We start from the raw sequence: 20,868 nt of genomic DNA, 5'->3' as shown, positions 1-20,868 counted from the left end.
AAGTGGAGACTCACAGAGGCACTTCCTCTCTTTCCCTGACATAAGCAATGTTTGAATGAGACAGGAGGAGGCCTTATCACTAGCTACCCCTAAGCGTAAGCCATTGAAGCAATATATACATATACATATATATACACACATACAGCAAAATGCCCATGGAGGCTGTAATTAACAATAGCGTAACAATTAATGGTGAGGCACTGTTTGTTAATGCTGTTACAGGAGCCATTGGCCAATGTCGGCTTCCTGAGCGGAGGCAGCTTGTGCAGGATCGCCGGCAGCACAACACCCAGGCTCTGGGGATGTCCTCACCTGTGCAGTGTGGAGGGGAAAGCAGGAAATGGGAGAGCTGAAGCAGCTCCTTCCTTTAATGATGTGTGCAGCACTCCCTTTGGATGTCTGCCCTAGTTTTCCCACCACAGGTGTAGGCAAACTCAGATTCATCGTAAAATACATTAAGTGATAAATGTGGTTCCGATCCTTCACCACCAGCAGTTTTGTATTTTTAGTTGGGGGTTTTTTTTCTTACATAGGAATAACTATTTTAGGGCGAGAGGGAGCCATCTTGTTCACTTGTTGCATGGGTCATAGGATGACACAGCAAGACTTCCTCAATCTTACAACAGTGAGTAGCTGAACATATCTTTTGAAAATCTGCTTCAGGTATATGCTTTTAGTCCTCTGTCCCTAAGGAAATGTGAACTCGGAAAGGAGAAGTGCATCTCTCACCTCTTCCAGCAGCTTCTGGCCCATTGGCTAATTTCAGCCGGAGGCGACAGAAAGCAAGAGCTTTCAGAGATAACTACGTTTCTGCCACTTTCAAGAAAACAGGCAGAGATGGCTGTGTGATGGTGGGGATCCCATGGGAGAGGCTTCCGGAGGGATCGTGGCTTTTGACTAAAGCTCATAGCTTCATGTACCCCAAAATCAGCCATCCCCAGGGGCCAAGCCTGCTGGAGGGCAGGTTTTCCAGTCATTGGTGCTCAATTGCCCATTTGGGTTTTCTGTGAGCTGTCCCTTGTGAGGCGAGCTTGACATTTCTTTCTAAACTGAGCAAATCTTACATAGGAATCGGAATGAAGCATGTAGCAATTGTTAATTCTTAATCTCAAAACAACCTTCTTCTAAAAAAAAAACCCAACCAGCCTTTCATAAGACTTTTTACAATATTAAATCTTTGGACTTTCTGCACAAAAAATGCTATTCTTTCTCAACACTCAGAGTTTCAACAATAATTCTGACAGTTTTTCCTTCAAAAAGCATGTATATTTCGAACAAGGAAAAACTCTTAAAACTGTGTCCTTTTGCGTGCTATTCAAATCGATACTTAAATGTTACGAAGTCAGATGTTTGACAAATGAGGAGACCAAGTCCCTGATCTCGTGACTGGGTTTGTGCACGTGAGAGCCTTTGTTAGCAAAATTACACTCAAATTTATGGGAAAACAAGGATTAATTTAAAACACTGCCACTTGCAATTCTAAGTATTTAATCACTCAATAAGGCATTTTCAAATTAAAATGCCTTGAGGTTTCAATTGTTTTATAGTCTGTACTGAATACCAAGCCTGTTCTATGACCACGGAGCTATAGCCAGTACTTCCGGGAGTGTGGTGTGCATCATGTAAGTTGGTTTTACCTATTCTAGATATAGTATAATGCTAATTAAAATGCTATTGAAATAAAACCTGGATTTATGGTGTTTTGAGTAATTTTTAGTTGAACAGAGTAAATCAATTTGCACTTCTGAAGCCCATTTCTTCCCCAGCACGACCCATGGCAATGCAGAAACTGAGCCTCTCAACTATTGATGAGCGTGATAGTTGTGAGAGTTGGACTGGAAGGGCTGACACTGGTGGTGTGGGTCAGCGTCACAGTAAGCTTTGGTTTTAAACTATCTGGAAAAATATAAACCTCTCCTCCCAACAGCTTTTATTAAGGTTTATTTTCATTAAAGCCTTTATTAAAAATATAGCTGATAGATCACCCAAATATGCACTGTGTGCTCTGAGCTAGTGGGCAGTGAGATGGCCAATACTTATTGCAGAACACTGAGCAGCTCTTAGAAATGAGGCCTCCAGAGCCTACAGAGAGCGCAAAGCATACTTTAAAGAGGGAATGTTAACTCTGAAACCTACTGTCAGAAAAAACTAGGTTTTCATTGCTAATCCAAGGATGCAAAGCCCCGTGTTCAAACTCTTTGGGAATCAGCCTCTGAACTGTCTGTAGCTTCTCACTGTGGCACAACTTAGATTGCTCTTTGTTTTTATACTCTGAGGCCTGAGATGGAAGAAAAATACTTCTGTGGTGAGCCAGAAAGGGACAGAAAGCCCCAGGCAGGCCTGCTGAGGCATGCTGCAGGTACGACCCTTTAAGGGGCCCCAGCCTGGGTCTCCGTGGTGCCCTTGGTGCAGTGTGGCCAGTCTGATGGCAAGGCAGCATGGGAGGGGAGTGCATCTCTCGTGCACTGTTCCCGGATTGTTATCTGCAGTGAGACAGATTTTGTCTGTTAATGCGCTTCACTGACGAGATGCCAGGCATTTAACATATACCACAATTTTGTTATATTTTCTACTGTCCTTAAGCAAGTTATTTTAATCTATATAGTAAGCCCAATACATAATAAGACAGAAATTTGTAGACCAAGATATATGAAATTGGGGGAAGGGGGAAATTACCCCTTCCAGTAGACCACAGCAAATCCAGCAGCCTGGTGTTCCAGTAGTCGACAGCAAGGTCAAAGGTCGTGGGGGTCTCAGACCAGCTGAGATGGAGCTCCACCGAGTAACTCCCATGCTCCAATTTTATAGCTGATGTGAAGCCCCTAGTCCCCACGTACCTTTGTACTCAGAGTCTTAATAGCCACAGCACACCCTGCGACAACTCTTGGAGCTAAACAGGGGCTGTTTGGGTAAAAAAATGAGGGTTGAGGTGGGAGGAAGGCCTCATGGTTCAGCAAAAACGTTCACTCTTTTATAATTTAAAGGAGCCACACAACTAAACCATCAACCACGAGTTGTGCTTGTGATTAGTGTTTAGCTGTGGGTGGGCGACAGCTTCTTGATTTGGTTTAAATACTTCCCCCAGGGTGTTCTGTTAGAAACTGTCTAGGCTCTTGTCATAAGTTTAGGCCTGATTTTATGGCAGCTGATAAGCAATGTAGGGAGCGGCAGAGGCGTGTTATCGGAGGCTGCACAGTTGGGGCTGTGGGCTAAGCAAGGGGTGACCACCAAGTCCACCTAATTCCACGCCTTACCTCGGTCTCATCATAGCAGACCCCTGACATTAGTCTGGCCCCAGGGCCGGGACACCACAGCATCTGGCCTGGAGGGAAGCTTTGCAAGCCTTTCTGCTGATATACAACCAAATTGAGGCTAAATGGCTTTATGTGCATAGGGAAATACTTGGGCACTGTGGGCATACCTTGCTTGAAACCAAATTTCCAGTTGGAAAAAGAGCATGGAGGGTGGGATGACCTTTCCTGGAGCAATTTGAGTAGAATTCTGCAGGGCTTTGGTGGTACTGCTAGATTTCACATTTCTGCTGGTTCACGACTGTTTCAGGGGGCAATTAACTCTTCTGGAGAGGAGGGTGTTAAATGAAACCCTGGGGTTTATCTTTTTAAAGTTGAATCAGTTTTGAAGTAGCAGGCTATCTCTAGAGCTGCTGACAAGAGACCTGTGTTAACCTGTTTGAAGCCCCAAACAATTTGGAGGCATTGTTTCCCCTTGGATGTAACTACAAAACCTGCGCAGAGTAAGCAGTCAGGAGTACACCTCCTGTTTGGGCCCAAACATGGGGGAAAGCTCTGGATATCCACAGCAGTTTATGCATTGTCCGTGGAGGAGATCAACAGGGTTATATATGCAGAGAAAACAAGAATTTGTTTCCATCAGGTTTTTATCCCTAGACGCAATATATTCCTGAGCCTCTCCTACTTAGGTTTTTAGGGAAGAAAAGAAGGAAATTAGGAAAAAATATGATGTAGTGGTATAAGTAAAACCTGCTGAAATATCTGTCAGTCACTCAGCGTGCTTCCCTATCACTCCCTCTCCGACCCATGGTTGTCACAGCATGAGCTTTAATTAATATTGGAGAAAAAAAAAGAACCTGGAGGAATAATAAGGGCAACTGATGCAAATGAACTGTGTGTGCAGTCCTCCCCACAGCTTTTCTCTCCTCCCCGAGGAGCCATAGTAGGATGTGCTCTGCAATTAGTATTTCACTGAAATGATACTTTTTTTCGCTGCAAGATGGTTACAGCTGGTGGTAGCTTCTTAATACAGTGTGCAAGGTCTGCGCGTCTGTAGAGATTTCATGTTCATGCAAATGAATGCAAATGATTTTACAGTGCCTTGTGGTGTTGCAGTGCTTGTTCCTTCCCTGTGAAACAGGGACCACAGTGTCCTGCAGAAACCCAGCCTCCTTCTCTGCCCTGCCTAACAGAATAGCCACCAGTCCACGAGGCTTGTAACCCGGCTGACCAGGAGCAATATCATCCATCGTTCATTTTGCAATTCTGTTTTTGCATGTTTCTGAAAATAGCGTGGGCAGTCATTTAGGAGAGATAAGCTATTAAAGTGGCTGTGTCTCTGCATGTAAACTCTGGCCTTTTTTTTTTTTTTTTTCTACTCTGGCCAATGCCAAAGTGATTTTTGGGCCCTTGAGGCAGCCCCAAGCTCTCCCTGGCTGCTGCCCACTCATTGTGGTCCTGAGATGTCACTGCATGGTGTATGCTGTTTGCGGTGAAGGAAGTAGCAAAGGGAGAGGAGAGGAGAGAGGAGAGAAGAGAGCCATGTGAATCCCTCCTCCAGATCAGATATTGGAAGGAGGAGGGTCTCTGTCTTGCTTTTGCTTGTACCTCCTGGAGCCCAGGTGATTACAGACAGTCTGTGACAGGCTTTTTACCACCTGAGCTCCTTCTAACTCTTGGAGGGGTAAAACATATGGGATCTAGTAAAAAAAAAAAAAGCTGAAAAAATGATTCACATGAAATCTCAGCACGTGAAAAGTGCGAGAGAGCTTTTACAAACAGATCCCAGTGCACGCAGTCCTAGCATGCAGCTGGCCTTAGTCACTTTGGCTTGTGAGGGCATCCGCTCTGCTCACAGCCCTGCAGGTCCTTGTGGGTGTGACTTCAACAACTGGTTTGAAAAACTTGCCAAATATTACATCAGTTTTCAAAGGAAGAATGCTGAGTTGCACTGCAGAGGCTGTACCTGGGACCCAGTTTTTTATCTTGTATATTGGTAACAGCTTAATGTTGAATTTCTGCTCATCTTTGTGTAAGTAAACTCAAAATCTGGCTTCTTTCCTATGACCTAGTGTTTTACTTCTCTCACTGTAGAGCTCTTCTGAATGATAACAATTCTGTAGTGATACACAGCACATGGTTACAGGAGATTTTTCAAAAATAGTTTCCCTTGTTACTGAAACCTCTGGGTTTGCTGTGTCAAGAGAATTTTGTCAGTGTGATGTTTCTGTGGTCTGTTGTCTTAGGGTCCCACCACAGAAGCGTTTAGCGTCTCCCACCACAGAGGCGGTTGCTCCTTTCAGAGGACCAGCTTGCATTGCTGTCCTTCTCTGATGGGGACTTGTGTCTCACCAAACACCAGGCAGGTTGTCTCTCCAGGCTGTTGAGTACTTGAGAATTTTTTTCCCATGAATGTTATGACTACTGAATGTAGACTGGCAGGTAAAAGGGATGTATCCTGCTGTCTTTAGGCAGCTCTGCTATTTAGTGTCCATTTACAATTTATTTCTGATTTTTTATTAGATTTAATATTCATTATTATTTACAGGTGAATGTTAATTTGCTTTCTTCCCATCCTTTTACCTTCTGTAGGCTGGGAGCATTCTTGTTTTCTTCCTCCTTTTGTTCTCTTTCAGCACAGGAAAACTATCAAATAAATTCAGTTCTGGATGGTATTTTCCAGTCCTGTATTAACCCTGTGGCTTTACATTTGAACCCTGCAGTGTATTTCACGTGGAGTAGGTTGGTACTTCTTCTTTTGCACTGCTGTGTCTGTAACCATTTCTGTGCTGCTAACCTTCACCCTGCGGAAGACATCACATAGCTCCAGCCACCTCACAGGAACGTGCCTCATGGCCACGTGCTTTCCCAGAAGGAAAACTGTTGCCTCTCTTGAGCTCTGAGGGCAGCTTTGGCCTGGGAGGTGTTGGGATGGAGAAAGGCAGTAGTATTTCCCTGTTTGTGTATGCGATGCTGGCACTGTGGCAGAAGCATGTGACATGGATACCAAAACAGACCCTGGTTGTACCACCCTTCCTAGCTCTGCACAGACCTTGCAAAACATGGTACAAGTCCCCACTGAGTGACTCTGGGCAGAAATGTTTTAGCAATTACTGGTAAATTTAATCCAGTCCTTCCACTAGGCTGGTGGCCTGTGTGGATGTTTTTGTTGTAGAATAAAACTGGCACTTTTTTTCACTTGTTTTAAACTCGTTTCAGCATGACATAGGCTAAACCAGAAAAATCCCTGTGTGTCAGAAAAAGAGGTTGACCCTCAGCATTGCATTGGCGTGACAACAGCATTTTGAGCTCACATTGTGGCTTGCCATTGCCCTGCTCTTCTGTGTAAGCAGATCTTTGAACCAGTGGCAAGACCCGGTCCAGCTCAGCTGCACAGAACTTGATGGTGGTTAGGGGATGGGTATGGTTTTCTTCACTCCGGCCATATGATTGCAAACTGTGAGGGGAAGAGAGCACCCTGAGGGCAAGCCCTGTATTTCCAGAGAAGATGGGACAAGAATATTAATGCTCTTCTGCTGTCTGTGGGCAGATCTCAAGGAGGAACAAAAAAGAATTAAGCCTTTGTCCCTCAAAGCTGTTTTTCTTTCCATCTTGCACTCCTACGTTGTTGTCTTTGAATGACCATATTCTTATCACTTGTTCCCAGTGACGGAGTGCTCTGCCTAGCATCTGTCTCCCCTCATTTACCTCTTCCTTCCACAGCCTCTGCCATTGCATCAGGGATGCAACCCTTGGAGCAGGACAGGAGAAAAAACTTGCCAGAGTGAAGGGTGTTAGTATTTCTTCACTTTCTTCACCAGATGAACCTTCTGGGATACATCAGAGATGCATCAGGTAACACTTCTGTTACCTCAAGGGTCTCTTGGGTAAAAAAGCCAGAGAAGCCATCCACAGTCTATACCTGCAGATTGCAGTCTTCATTAAAATTGATTGTGGTGCTCACATAGAGTCACCCTTTCTTTGGTTTCTGCCTGTGTTGGGACATGGTGGTGCATGCACGCTCTCTGAGTGCAGTTTTGGTGCCCAGGAAGGTGAGCCTGGCACATAGAAAAGCCAACTCCAGTAGCTTTTGCTCTGTGGCAGTTGCTGTATAATAGCTTCATCTTTGCTCTCATCATTAAGTTGCAGAACAGCAGCTACGGAGAGCTGGATTTTGTTTAATGCAGCCCTAGACTTTGTAATCTTTTTCCTAAGGAAGTGCAGCTCATGCTGTCACATCGTGTGCCTACGCCACTATACGCGCATCCTTCACTGCTCATCCTAGTGACTGCTGAGCACATTGGGCAACTGCAACCGAGCCTGCAGAGAGGTACTGACCTCTGAGACTGTATGTTCCTGTGAATTTTAGGGAAGCGGGCAGCTTGGCAAAAAATAAGTGTCAAACAGGGAAAGGCAGCAGTTTGAGTACAGCTGCTCTTAGACAGCAAAGACCTGCCCAGGAGAGAGACAGTGGCTCAGCTGCAGAAAAACTTCCAGTAGGAGTTTATGTTTGTCAGAAGTAAGGGGACAGACAACCCCTCAGTCTCTGATCTTTAATAATGCACTCACACCCCAGCTGTACAAAAACCACTCAATGGCAACACCTGAATTCAGTGAAAACAAGATGTCTCAGGTTCAGTCTTTGTGTGGGCTTGTTTTACTGTTCATCTCTCAGAAAGAGCCCTTCTGCACCAAAAATTCATCTTGCCAGACAAGTCAGTGATGTGAGGAGCACCCCTGGCAAAAGTTCTATCTCAGAGCATATGTATGATTCACAGGGTTTGTGAAGTGCAGGGAGTTACTGAAGTCATGTCCTGCTGAGGCACGGAATGTCTCAGAGACAGACAGAAGGAGAATAACAACATTTTCTTCCAATGCACATGTGGCCCTAAGCATCTCTAGGGATGCACATTTGGTAGCTGATTGAAAACAGGCTTATTTTTATCTCTGCCCACATAGGGAGCTCTGAAATTTTTTTTAAGCAGTCAGAAAAAAAAATACATGTTTTCAATAAGCTAGGACAGGTCCTCATTCCTTCCTTCCCACTCACAGGAACATAATGATGTGGGTAGGGAGGCTTGTGCAGCAAGTGTGCTGCAACGACAGATTGTGAATTGGTGCTATTTGCATGATGAGAGGCATCGAAAAATAGTGAGTTACAGGAATAATTCCAGCTGGCAGTTGTCACTGATGTAGTTAATCAGGACTGCCTTATACAAAGTGCCCCCCCCCGTCATTTCCACTGTACCGAGTATTAAAAAACCATATAGTAATAAAAGATCAGTTTGTGGCTAGTGCGAGGCGGATGTGACCACCAGGTGCCACTCTCGCTCCACGGGGAATACAGGGTGGCTGTAAGGCCGGGCGTAGTGTGCAGGAAGAGCTAAAACAGGTACCCATCACTCATTTTGTCCATCTCCGGATTCTCCTACAGGCTATAGCTGGGACGGCAGCCTCTCCTCACCGTCCAGTAAGGGGGATGTGAAAAAACCCCTGATGCTGGAAAACCGTGGGTACTGCTCACCCCTAAGTTTCAGTTTGCTGGCAGCGTTTTTTTGCAGGGAGGGAGGGATGTAGGTGGAAAGCTGCCACTTGGGAAGGCTGTGGCATCTTTCACCATCTCCTCATTCTGCTGTACATGGGAAAAGTTGGTTCTTGCTCCAGCCCATGTGCCCTCTGGGAGGGACGAACACCCTATGGTATCACTTAGCACTGAACAGAGATTTTGCAGTTGCTTTAATCACAATAGTTACACCTTCACTTTTGGCCATGGAATTCAAGCCTAAGGTTTCCACAAAGCAGCTTCCCTGGTTTTGCTCATCTTATGGGCATAGTTTTCTGTGTCCTGTGGAACCGGGTCCTGGCATTTCCTGGTCCTCGTGATCACCTGTGAATACAATCAATCCCTTCTGGAGGCACAGCTACTGCCAGACTCTCTGAGGCCCCAAGTACACTTCGGTTTTCATGGAGAGAAGCAGGCTTTCCTACCTGCTTGCCACCACGAGAGTTGCTGTGAAGGCTGACTGGCATTACCAGTGCCCCCAGGGGACAGCTTGTGATGGGGTGCTGGAACTGCTTTCATTTTTCAAGCTGAAGGGGGTAGGAAGGCACAATTTGCACTTCCACTCTTGGTTTTCTTTTCTTAGTGATCTGGGCTGATGTTTGAGTGCAGTGATGTCTGAGAAGCAAAGGGCTTCTAGACCTCTTAGGTTCAGGGGGGCACCATGTGTACTTCTCACATGACCCTAAATCACATCAATAAGCTCAGTTTTTCCTCTGCTTCTGCTTGCCTTGCTCTCCCATTCCACAACCCTCCATTCTATCCTGCCCTTAAATGACTCATCAGACTTGGGTTTTGATGTAGCCTGTAACATCACGCTGAAGTTCTCTAATCAGAGCTCTTTCCATTTGAGTTTCCCATGGACTAAACAAACCTGACATTGCCAGCCTCTGCTTCAGCTGAAGGCCATTCTTGTCAACTGGTTTATCTTTTATGCTGTTTACCTTTTATTTTCCTAGATCATTAATAAAGATGTTAAATAGAGGGTCACTGGGGGATGCTGATTCCCAAACCCTGGAGCTAGTGATATTTCAAGACCAATTCCATTATGTGATTATGTTTCACTTACTGGCTTTTCTCAGGGAAATTATTTGTCACAGAACAGCAGGCTCCAGCTTCCTGTAACCTCCTTAAATCAATCCCATCACGTTGCAGAAGCCTTATTTTAATATCTTCCATTGTAATTGTTTTAATTGTTTGCTTGAAGAGGCCTTCCTGGTGTATTTAGTAGCAATCAGGTTTTTCAACAGATTACCATTTTAAAACACAAGAGCTAAAAAAAAAAAAACCAACCCAACAAAGAAAACCTCAAACAAATCCATATTTCCTGGAAAAATGATTAACTGAAAAATATGTTGAAAAATGTCAGCCTCGCATTGACGCTGGCCAGCTCTTTGGGGTTCCTCAAGTGGTGAATGAGGTGCCTCATATAGGGCTGATAGGGATTTACAACATTTGACAGGGTGGAGAGTTGGGAATGCAACACCTTATTTGAATGTAGGGTGGTTAACACCATGGATACTTTTGCAAGTGTATTTTCTTGTTCCTGGTCTGATGTGCTCCCTGGAGGAAAGTGGATCCGCTGATCTGCAGAATCTAATTTAATCTGCTGTCTTATATTTTACGTGTGTTCCACAGAACCTATGTTTCTGCAGGTTTTGTTAAGCTCAAAGTGGTATTTCCTGGAAAAAAAGAAGCATGGGCTCAAGAAGTCCAAGTCGCTGGCTTGGGATCCTGCTTCATATCTGATGTGAAGCACAAGGGAGAAGCAAATATCTTGTGCCCTTGCAAACAATGTCCAGCTGCAGCTGTTTGTACAAGGGTGGGAAGTTGCTGTGATTTCTAAAATAGTTGTACTTTGTTGGGTTTGGAGGCAGCTGTTATCAGCACATCTGTGCCAGTGATAAGTACTCTATCCTGACTCCAGCAGGTTTTGGTTAGGTAGAACATTTAACTCTTCAGCGAACACTTTCTTTTTTTGTATCTAGGATCAAAATCCTTCCACAGCCCAGCCTACTGGCAAGTTTGAGTATAGAGAACAATAATCTATAGATTTGTCTGCACCTGCAGATGGCCCTACCTGTTCTGCAGAACAAGTTCTTCCTGCAGTGATAAACACATCAGGGAGTTTAAAATGCAACGCTGTTGCTAGAATAACCACAAGGGCCGATCAAAATTTGCACCTTGTTTTGCCCGTTTCCCTCCTTTGTTGATAGAAGTGTGCTTATGCAAACGAGAAAGAAAAGATGTCTGATTGTTTTCTGCACCTCTAGTCCAACTTGCCTCCTTGGAAAGGCTCTTTGCCCATTTCTGAATCAGGAACCAGGTGATCTTCTGTAGCATCAGCCCTGCTCCTTTATAGGCTTCTGATCTCATCTTCCACCCCTGCTCCATGCACTAACAAGTTGGGTGAGCCAACCCTGGTATGTGCCGTCAGCGTGTTTGTTTTTCACAGAGCGTGGTCCCTTAGTGTGGTGAAAGAAAGGCAGCAATGGAAAGAACTGCTAATGGCCCGTTTGTCTCAGGGCTGAGGGAAATGCAGCATGCCATCACTAGACAGACGCAGCCGGTATGTTCTTTCTAGTTCTCACGTTCTATGAAGGTAATACAGGGTTGTCAAAAGTATCTTTTTTGTCCAGGCAGAAATCGAGCTGGGATCACAGGGAAAGATTTCAAAGGGAAAAAAACCTGTGACTGTAACTCCAGAAAGGACCAACAGGCACTGTCTGCAGAAAAAAAAACCCAAACCTGATGCATTTTAAGTGACTAGCTGTACATCCAATGATGCCTTGGTCTACCTGGTTGAATGCCTTTCCTAAAGCAGAGCTTTCCCTCAAACTATTCTGAATTAATTGCAGTCATTGTCCTTTGCTCTCTTGAGGGCTATACCTATTTCTAGAGCTAATTTAAATTAGCTGTCCCCACTAATTAAAGCATCTTAGTTAATGGAAAAATACTGAGTCTTTATCAGACACTCCTTCGCTGGAACACAGGCTGAGACACCAGAGCTGAGCAGAAGGGAGATGTTTTTCCTTATGCTTTAAATAGCTTGCTAATATGAAAATGTGGTTATAACCAAACTCTTATGACGATGAAGTTGTTTCCCACACCTATAGCTCAAATCTGGAATGTTACTCCATTTCCACTCAAACTCCCACTGAAGGTAAAGTGGTGTTACCTGAGGAAAGGCTGGTTTAGTGTGGGATGGCTCGCTGAGGAAGTACAAGCTGGGGTATTGGCAGGGGAGAGCATGAAAGTAGTATCACTCCCTTCCCTGCCGGAGGAGCAAGAGGGTGACTCAGTGGAAGTGGCTGGCATCCTCCCCGTCAGCCCTCCCAGCCCTGTGGTCATCAGTTGGGTCAAATATGGCAAGGAGGAGGACAGGGGCAAGCCATGGTCCTCCCCTGCTCAGATGCCTGCTGCAGGCACAGGGTGTGAAGGCCAGTGGCGCACCCAAATAATCCCACGTGAGCCCTGCAGTTGTATAGGCCAGGTGCTTGAAGCCCCTAGCTGACTTTACACCAGGACTTTTCGTACCTGCCTCCTTGTGGAGACAATATTCTTGTCTTGCTGTTTCCAGATTCACCAGCTGAACAGGATAATTTTCTTTGGTCACCAAACTTCCTTCTCTTCAGGTTTCCTGGGGGTTTCTCTTTTCCTGAACATCTGGTGTTCATTGTTTCTCTGCTGCTCAGGGACATCTGGCTCCCAACAGAAGCGGGTCTGAGCAGCAATGGATGTGAATGTTGGAGCACCCAGGAGCTCTTTCTGATGACCAACAGCAAGAAAGAGAAGTATTTTATAAGCACTCACCAACCTGACAACTACGATGATACACAGTTTTTAGAGGGCACATTAAAACTAGCAAAGTAATTACTATCCAGTCTAATTAGCTCAGAATTTAATCACCCTTGCAACTGAGGAAAAAGACCAGAGTCTGTCTGTTTCTAATTTAAGCAGTACAAAATTTCTCAGTGCATGTCCTGGAACACCAAATAGGTGAATCTGTGTACCTTTTATCTCTCAAATGAGCAACCCTACCATCCTTTTAATTCTCCATCCCACCAGTAATTGCAGTAATCGAACGGATCATTTAAAACAATCAGTGCTAAACAAGAGTGATGGTGAAGCCCCATAAGTCCTAGTTTGTGCAATACTTTCTCCAGCACTCATGATTTTCTGCTGCTACAAATAAAGAGTTCTTGACCGATCAGGGCAGGAGAATCCCATTTCTGTTCCTGCAGTGTTTGCAGGAAAGTGCCCCCATTCATTCTGTTTTAGAGAGGGATAAGGAGGGGAAACATTCCCCTTGCGAACACTTTGCTGTGCAAACACCATTCCAGATTAATGATTTTTGGTCCATTAAATCAACAAAGCAGATAATTTCTTCCATTATTCTTCACATCATTGTGCATTTGTTTATGCCTGACTTAGACCACATCCCTCTCTTCTAGTTTGCCTTCATTTTTCTTTCCTATATTGGCTTTTGCTATGAGTGGAAAATTATCTGATAGCCAGCTGGTGCCCCACTCAGGTGCGTTAGGAAAAGAGAGTGAGGAATTTCTGAATAGCTGAACACACTGTTTTGCAGTATTAGGGACAAGGCCCTGGAAAGGAGGAGCACAACTGCACTAAGGTTTTCTAGGCCCAGGAACATAAGAATATAGGTAAGTTAGAATGCAGATCTACAGAGTGTAATGGAGGTAGCTAGAGCTGCTCTGAATTAAGAAAAAACACCACCTGATGAGGGTCATTAATGTAAAGGTCAGAAAGTTATATGTAGAAGCAGAGTGGACTTCAGCAAAATGTTAAGAAAAACAAGTATAATGAAGAATGAAATCAAGTCAAGGATGATTTAATCCAAGAGAGCTGTGTGTGATACGCTGCTTGTTGGTATCTGCTTTTGAGTACTGGACATGACTCAAGGTGTCTTGACTTACTGCTAAGTATGTCCCACCTCTGGGGCTGTGTAAAAGAACTTTATCCAAGACTGCACTCCATGCCATATGGGTCTTCTAGCAAGCTGATTACTTTCTCTCACAGAAACCTTCATTGTGGTCATGTAGCCATTCATATTGCATTATAAATGGCTACATGTTCAAGTTCTGCCTGATGATGCTTCTGACTCTTACCATTTGTCCTTTTCAAGGGAGGAGACATAAGGGAGGAAGAAATATGTCAAGCAATACCACATTGCATGGACTGTACATATCATTCACACTTACACCTTATATCACAAGGTCAAGAGCTTACCTTGCCTTGGGAGGGCTCCCTGGCAGGGACATCAAAGGAGACTCCTCTGAATCACAGTAACTATGGGGTGGCCATTGCTAGCAGCAGGCCGCAGGCTTTCTACCGACTTTACAGCTCAGGCCTCTGAGTCTGTCAGGAGTTTAGTGGGTGGTTGTGAACCTGTTCAGCTCTAACTGCAAAACATTGCTTAAGAGTCAGGAAAGCATCAGGGTGCCATCGCACCATCTTCTGCTATAACTTAAGGCTGATTCTGCAATGCTATGGTTTGGCCATTTGTGATAGAAGTCTAACAAAACTAAGAAAAAGTTTAACGAAGCTAAGTAGTTATAACTAACTTGTGGGCCAGTAAGGGAAGAATGAACTACCACAAAAAACCAAGAGTGTGTAAAAGTAACACTGAGTGGACACCAAACCAAGGAGGAACAGATGCCTCTGCCCACACACACATATTGAGCAGACACCTCCCAACAGAAGACTTGGGACACTGGTGACTCACTTTAAAGTTTCCCTCTTAAGACTGGCACCATTGGCCTTAGGACCCAGGAGGGCATGGAAAGGGTGAGCATTAACAACAGAGAAAGGACAGAATACCAGAAAGTCTGTGCATAACAGTTTTAACTAGAGAATTAATCAGAGTGAGCCATAATTGGATAGCTTGGACTGTATGTGTTAATATTATTGTTACTGTATTAATAATATGTGTAGCCAGTATGGCAAAGATTCAAACCTATGTGCCATGCAGGCCATCTAGCGCAACACTGTCTTATGAGCCCTACTCCAGAAACACAGGTGAGGAGACCCAATACACACAGGAATATATGTATCTATATGAAGAACATATATATTAAAAATATTTGTATGCATATATATATATCAGATATATATAAGCTCTTCTCTCGTATTTCCAAGAACAGATGTTGGTGAAGGTGAAAGGGACTGTAGAGAACTAAAAGCAACGGAGCAATGAACTCCCTCATCCCTTCCACCCCAAACTATGTAGCACTGATACACAGGAAATATGCTCTCAAGAGTGGCTTGCCTTGCCTCCCTCCATGACACACAGGTGTTGAGAGTTGCCTTGTCTCAAGACAAAGTCAGATAGGCACAGCCACCCAGACCTGGTCAATCTGGGTGAAGGAAGGAAGCGGGAACAGACAATCTTCTCTGCCCAGGCTCTTCCCAGGAATAGGCAATCTTCTCTTCTCTGGATGAACTGTTAGAAGCTCTTTTTACTAACTAACTAGGATTATTTAAAACCTGTTCAGTTTTGCAGCAGGTTCCCTGGGGTTAATATTTTAAGCACTCCTGTAGCAAGCATAACAAAATTTGAGAAAGGTCATTGCTGCCTTGTTGGATATTGATTTCTGTCCAATGAGGAAGCATTTTAACTGGGTTACAAAGTGTTCTTCTCTAAGATGCCTAAAATAGGACCAAGGAACCATTATGATATAAACTAATCAGCTGGACATCAATTTCAGAGATGATCCTGAAATTGCTTAGACATTGATTCTTTGTTATCTTTTCCTGTGGAGCATACTGCTCAATTCTGTTACCATCGAACTGGTGGCAGAAGGAAATTTCAGTGAGCAGCAGCAATACAGAAAACTTAGGTTCTTTTTATTTCTACTGAAGATTTTTGTCTTTTCAGTATTTTAAGAGTAGGGATGTGTGATCAGAGATATCGCAGCTTTTGTATATTTTTACTGCATCTTAATGGAACGGTTACTAGTTATGATTACTGACCCAGTCAGGCATGAGAGAAGGGATGTTGCAAGTATATCATGATACTAATCTCAAAATTGTAAAAAAAAGACATAAAAGAGGTCAGGCAGTTGATCTACCCCCTGAAAGTCCCATTGAACCTGTCCATGCAAAAAGAGGGCAAAACTGGGACCTTTCTTCCCCTTTTAACTTCATTCCTATTTGTTTAGTGCTTTTGAGAGCCTAGGATGAGAGAAACCTTATCGCTCTCTACAACTACCTGAAAGGAGGTTGTAGTGAGGCGGGGGTCGGTCTGTTCTCCCTAGTAACAAGTGATAGGATGAGAGGAAATGGCCTCAAGCTGCACCAGGGGAAGTTTAGGTTGGATATTAGGAAAAACTTCTTCACCAAAAGGGTTGTCAGGCATTGGAACAGGCTGCCCAGGCTGGTGGTGGAGTCTCCATCCCCAGAAGTATTTAAAAGAAGGGTAGACGTGGTGCTTGAGGATATGGTTTAGTGGTGGACTTGGCAGTGATAGGTTAGCGGTTGGACTTGATGATCTTAAGGGTCTTTTCCAACCTTACCAATTCTATGGTTCTATGATTCTATGAAATAATCCACAGCATGTGCAGTGGGGGCCTTAGCGAAACGCAATTGAAATAAATAGGAAAATATCTTTCTTGGGAGATGGACTAAGCTTGGTATTAATCAGAAGCTGCCAAACCTTAAGTAGCTGTCTCTGTGCTAATGCAATGTTGTCTCCCATCACAGCCCATGTTCTGATTTAAATCTCCTTTTTCTTCCTGGAAGAGGTAGGTTTCTTTGATATTTTAAAGTGCCACTGGCATGAGGTTAGGAGAGGCTCCCAAGAGCTTGTGGGAAAATGTTCTGGGATGCTATCAGAATATGGTCTCATGCTAAGAGAAGGTCACAGCACTGATATGAGCGCACAAATACAGTTGAGACATTGCAAAAATAAACATAGGCAAAGAGGCCTGATCCACTTATCCACCATGTTCTTTGCTAGACATGAACATTGCTGCTGTGCTCTGACAGTTCAGCAGGCAGTGGGTACCCCCCCCAAAGTCCAAGGAGCACACAAGATTCTAGGTGGAACCCACAGCTGATGCAAAGGAAAATTGCCTCTTTCCTGGTGGGGCACGGGATTTCTCAAAATCAATCTATGATCCATGGGGGGGCAGATCCTGTGCTGGTCTGAAGTAGCTGAGAGATCTATTGCTTAATATCAATTGAGAATTTTACCTACAAGTTCAATGCAGAATTTATTTCCAGGAAGCGTTGCTAGGAGCTCCATGAGAGCTAATGGCTGCAATTCTCTATTAAGACCTGTCATTGCAGGGAAAGTTATTTCTTTTTTTTCTTCATTCTGTCTTCTGGTTGTGTTTTCTAACTTTTCTTCTTTGCCCTCTGTGGATTCCTTTGCCCTGCTTTTCCAGCAGACTAAAAAAACTGGATCTTTAAATAGTATCAGTCCCTCTGTTGTGCTAGTTGACCACTGCAAAGTAGAATCTGCTTCCTTTTTTGAGCTTTTGCATATATTATTCCCAGTCTTCTTAGTACCTGCTGGCATATGTCTTGGGAAGGGCTCCCTCAGTTTGTTTTCCTGACCGCAGTGAGAGTGCAAGTTAAATCCCCATAAGTCAACTGGCACACTGGAGGACCCCCCTGCCGAGCGCCAGCCAGATGGATGTAGAGATAGAGGTATGGTGACTGGGATCTAAAGAGCACAGGGAGTGAGAACCAGAGTGGGGCAAAAAGCATGGGTGTTTCCCATTTCCCATGTTCTTCAAGTAAGTGGGAAATATAGAGAGATGCACATGAAGCAGGACCAGTCATATCCTCCCTTAAAATTCCACTCAAAAGTCAATGATGTTTTCCCTGTGTTTCTCAGTATTAGTGCATCTGAGAGCACATTTCACCAGGGGAATTGGAGTCCACCAGTGGTTCAGTGCAAAACATGGCAGATTTTCATGTTGGGAGCATATAAAGGATTTTTTTTTTTCAAATTGACCCCAACACCTTAATCTAAATAACATTCTAAAACCAGCAAGGAAACTATTTGAAAGGGGCAAAATCTTTGTGTTTCTTAGCTTGGCTCGCCATCCTACCTGTGTTTGCACTTCCCATCTCTTGCCTTGAATGCATTAACCTTTTTTCTTTCCCTGTTTCAATCCCCAGCCTGGTAAGTCACAATGTAGGCAGTGTTGTGGATAGCTTAGCTGTATTTTAAGCACAGGAAGAGATGGGGCTACCATTTTAAAACTCTTCTGCTTTCAGAAGTCTATGAAATTACTGGTCTCACAGGTGTGCACAGAGGCACAGCTCTGTCCTGGCTGCAGGTAGTCTTCTATTGAAGATCTAGATATAAAACTAATGCATTCAGAAAAAGCCTCTGGGAATAAATGCTTGCAAGGCAAGTATTTGTTAGGAGACAAAATCTTGTTAATTTATTTAAAAATAGGTGGGTTTTCCTCTTTGCTCAGACCACATTATCTTGCTTTTCAGGCGGGGACTAGCTGGCAAGAGCAGTCTAACCCAAGAGTCTAGAACACAAGCCCTGGGAAGGAAATGAGGTTTTGCCATAGCTCTTTCCTTACCACCTGTATCCAGAGAGAACACACTGTGGTACCAACCTCTACTGTCCTTGCTCAGTCGGTGTGTAAGGGTAGAAGTCCAGACCCAGCAGAGAATCTGCCATGTACCTGTCTTCTGAAGTGCACAGCCATCAGTTAGTCCCCAAGGCTCTCTAGATTATGCACGGAGGCAGAGAAGTGCCTCCAAACCAGATTCAGGACATCCTCCTCAGAAATGTCAGCCACAGATAGTGGAGGAGAAGGTACTGAGGAGTAAGTCTGAATTCTTGTTTGTCTCTGGGAGGGAAAAGCCTTATTTGGTGTCAAGGAGAAGCACATTGTTCCACTCAGGATGCTTGTCCTTCTGCATGTCCTATTTTCCTGCAAGTGGGTGCCAAGGTCCTTTTTGGGAACAGAAAGAGGAAAATCACCCTTTGAAGCTAAGCAGATGGTAGGTGTTTTATCCTTTTTCCCAATAATAAGGTCTGTTAAAAGCTTTATTCCATGACACGAGAGACCCAGACCCAGATCATGCCTCCTCTGGTGGGGATTCACATACACACTTTCCATTTCCCATGATGACATTGGGACCAACAGGCAATAAACTATTGTGAGGGGAGGGCTGGGGGAGTATTTGCAGTCTCTCCTGTTGAACTGAGCCCATTTTTGCATTTCCACCATTGTGTCTGTGGACAGATTTAATGTCATTCAGTGCTGAATAAACTGAAGGGTTATTTTAATGAAAATTTTGATCAAAAATAGTCATTCCATTGCCAAATTTTTATCTTCTAGCAGCAGACTGATTTTTAAAAACACTTTTAGATGAGGAGGTTTTTAAAAGTCTCTGCCGAAAGCGGATTTCTAGACGATAACTAAATTTTCAAATTATGGAGAGTCCCAGCATGTTATTTATGTTATGAGTGAAGTGAAGAGTACATGAGACTCTTCCTTTGTGTCTCATCTCCAGCCTTAGAAGGAGAGAATGTATCTTGAAGCAACCTTAACTATCACTAAACAAAAAGTTATATGAATTTGTTGCACGAACTAATCAGTTCACAATGTTAGCTTCAAGGTATGAAAAAATTCTGCAAAGAATGAGTGAATTTTGTCAGTGAAGTTGAGCTTTGTAAGATTTATGACTGCGGAATTCAGTTAAAGTTGGTGGAGTTGAGCCAATAGAGAATTTGACCTCAAAAGAATAAATATCTCTCATGGTCTCAATAGACAAGTTTGTTAGTGGGCTGTCAGTTCCTAGAAGTCAACTGCTTTTGCTCTGGAAAACAGGAATAACTGCAAATAACTCCTGCAGAAGCTTTAAAAAATATTTTGTTTCATGTCTGGATTTTCTCTTTCATTGTGGGGCAAATGTACCCAGCTCTGAATTAGGCAAAATTGCCCTCTGACTTGGAAAGCATATTGGGATGTCTCCAGGTAAAAGGGATCAGATTGTATTACCTGGAAGAGGAGGGGAAAGGGATGAAATAACTGAGTGCAACAAATTCGCTCTGTATTTTCTGTTGTTTTTATCTTAGAAATATGAGGTGCTTAATGAAAGCTGCTTCTCATAATAACATGTTTCCATGTCCTTGGCAGAAGGACAGAGGTCTCATATTCACACAGAACAATTCTTCGGTGACCTCTCTGACGTGCTGAGCACAAGCATGCTTTTTGTTGGCCCGGGCATGCTGTACTTCCTCTATTCCCACTTGTTTCTTCAATAGACGTACATATTGTGTCAGCTATAGAGAACTGCCACTGGCCTAATTTCTGAAAGCTGCCTTTGTGTCTGTCTCAGTATATCTCACCGAGGATCCTGGCAGTTCAAGAGAGCACTTTTCATTTGAGTGGTCCCTTAATTTCCAGTCTGTCACCTTTGGTGATTAATGGGTAGAATGTGGACAACCCCTGCAGGCAGACATGAGAGTGGTAGGTGTAATGTTTGTTAATTTTTGACCCTCCCCAGGTGACAGCAGCAAGCCCCTTTTGTGAGAGGCCAGAATGGAGTCATCGTGGTTTTGCTTGAATGTTTGACCTTCCTCTCTCTAGTTTCTGGTTTGCAATTAGGATGAGGTGGCACTAACCGTTACTTCTCCTGCTGGATTTTTCTTATGACTTTGTGCAGGAATGGATGCAATTTCTTCATAAGGTCAGGGTTGTTCTAGAAGTCCGTGCAGAGTCATGCAAATGTATATAAATTGACACAAAAGTGAATTTTATGTTTCTCAATGTATAGGCTGGTCTTCAACTCTTGTTGGTTGTTAAATTCTGACCCTGAAAGCCCCTAATTCACATAGCTTTCTCATGTGTTTGACTGTCCAGAAGCCTTGCAAAGTTATACCTAGCGCGGATTAAAGGTCTGCTAGAAACATGCAGGAGTAGCCAGAGGGACCTGCGGGAGGTAGCCTGTGGGTCACAGATTGGTCCAAGGCAAGTGTTGACAGTCAGTGTGCTGGGTGTCCCCACTTGCCCAGCCTATCTGGTGCTACGCTTTGCTGCATGCACAGCCTGG

General features: G+C 43.9%; 1 protein-coding gene across 6 annotated transcripts in view; it reads left to right on the top strand.

The window, feature by feature from the left end:
• Window positions 1-5,171: 5,171 nt before the first annotated feature.
• ENTPD3 (ectonucleoside triphosphate diphosphohydrolase 3) overlaps window positions 5,172-20,868 on the top strand; it is a 46,993-nt gene continuing 31,296 nt past the window's right edge. For 3 of the 6 annotated variants that reach the window (XM_075083344.1, XM_075083341.1, XM_075083336.1), the window contains exon 1: window positions 5,172-5,283. The gene's annotated coding sequence lies outside the window, so the exon portion shown is untranslated. Of the gene's footprint in view, window positions 5,284-6,964; window positions 7,107-18,291; window positions 18,811-19,218; window positions 20,286-20,868 lie in introns of those variants that run through there. The other 3 variants (XM_075083337.1, XM_075083339.1, XM_075083338.1) reach the window with 3 other exon arrangements.

This window comes from Phalacrocorax aristotelis, chromosome 2 (genome assembly GCF_949628215.1).
Source record: "Phalacrocorax aristotelis chromosome 2, bGulAri2.1, whole genome shotgun sequence".
Lineage (NCBI taxonomy): Eukaryota > Metazoa > Chordata > Aves > Suliformes > Phalacrocoracidae > Phalacrocorax > Phalacrocorax aristotelis.
Note: the sequence above shows the minus strand (reverse complement) of the source record. Positions and strands in the feature narration are given on the sequence as shown.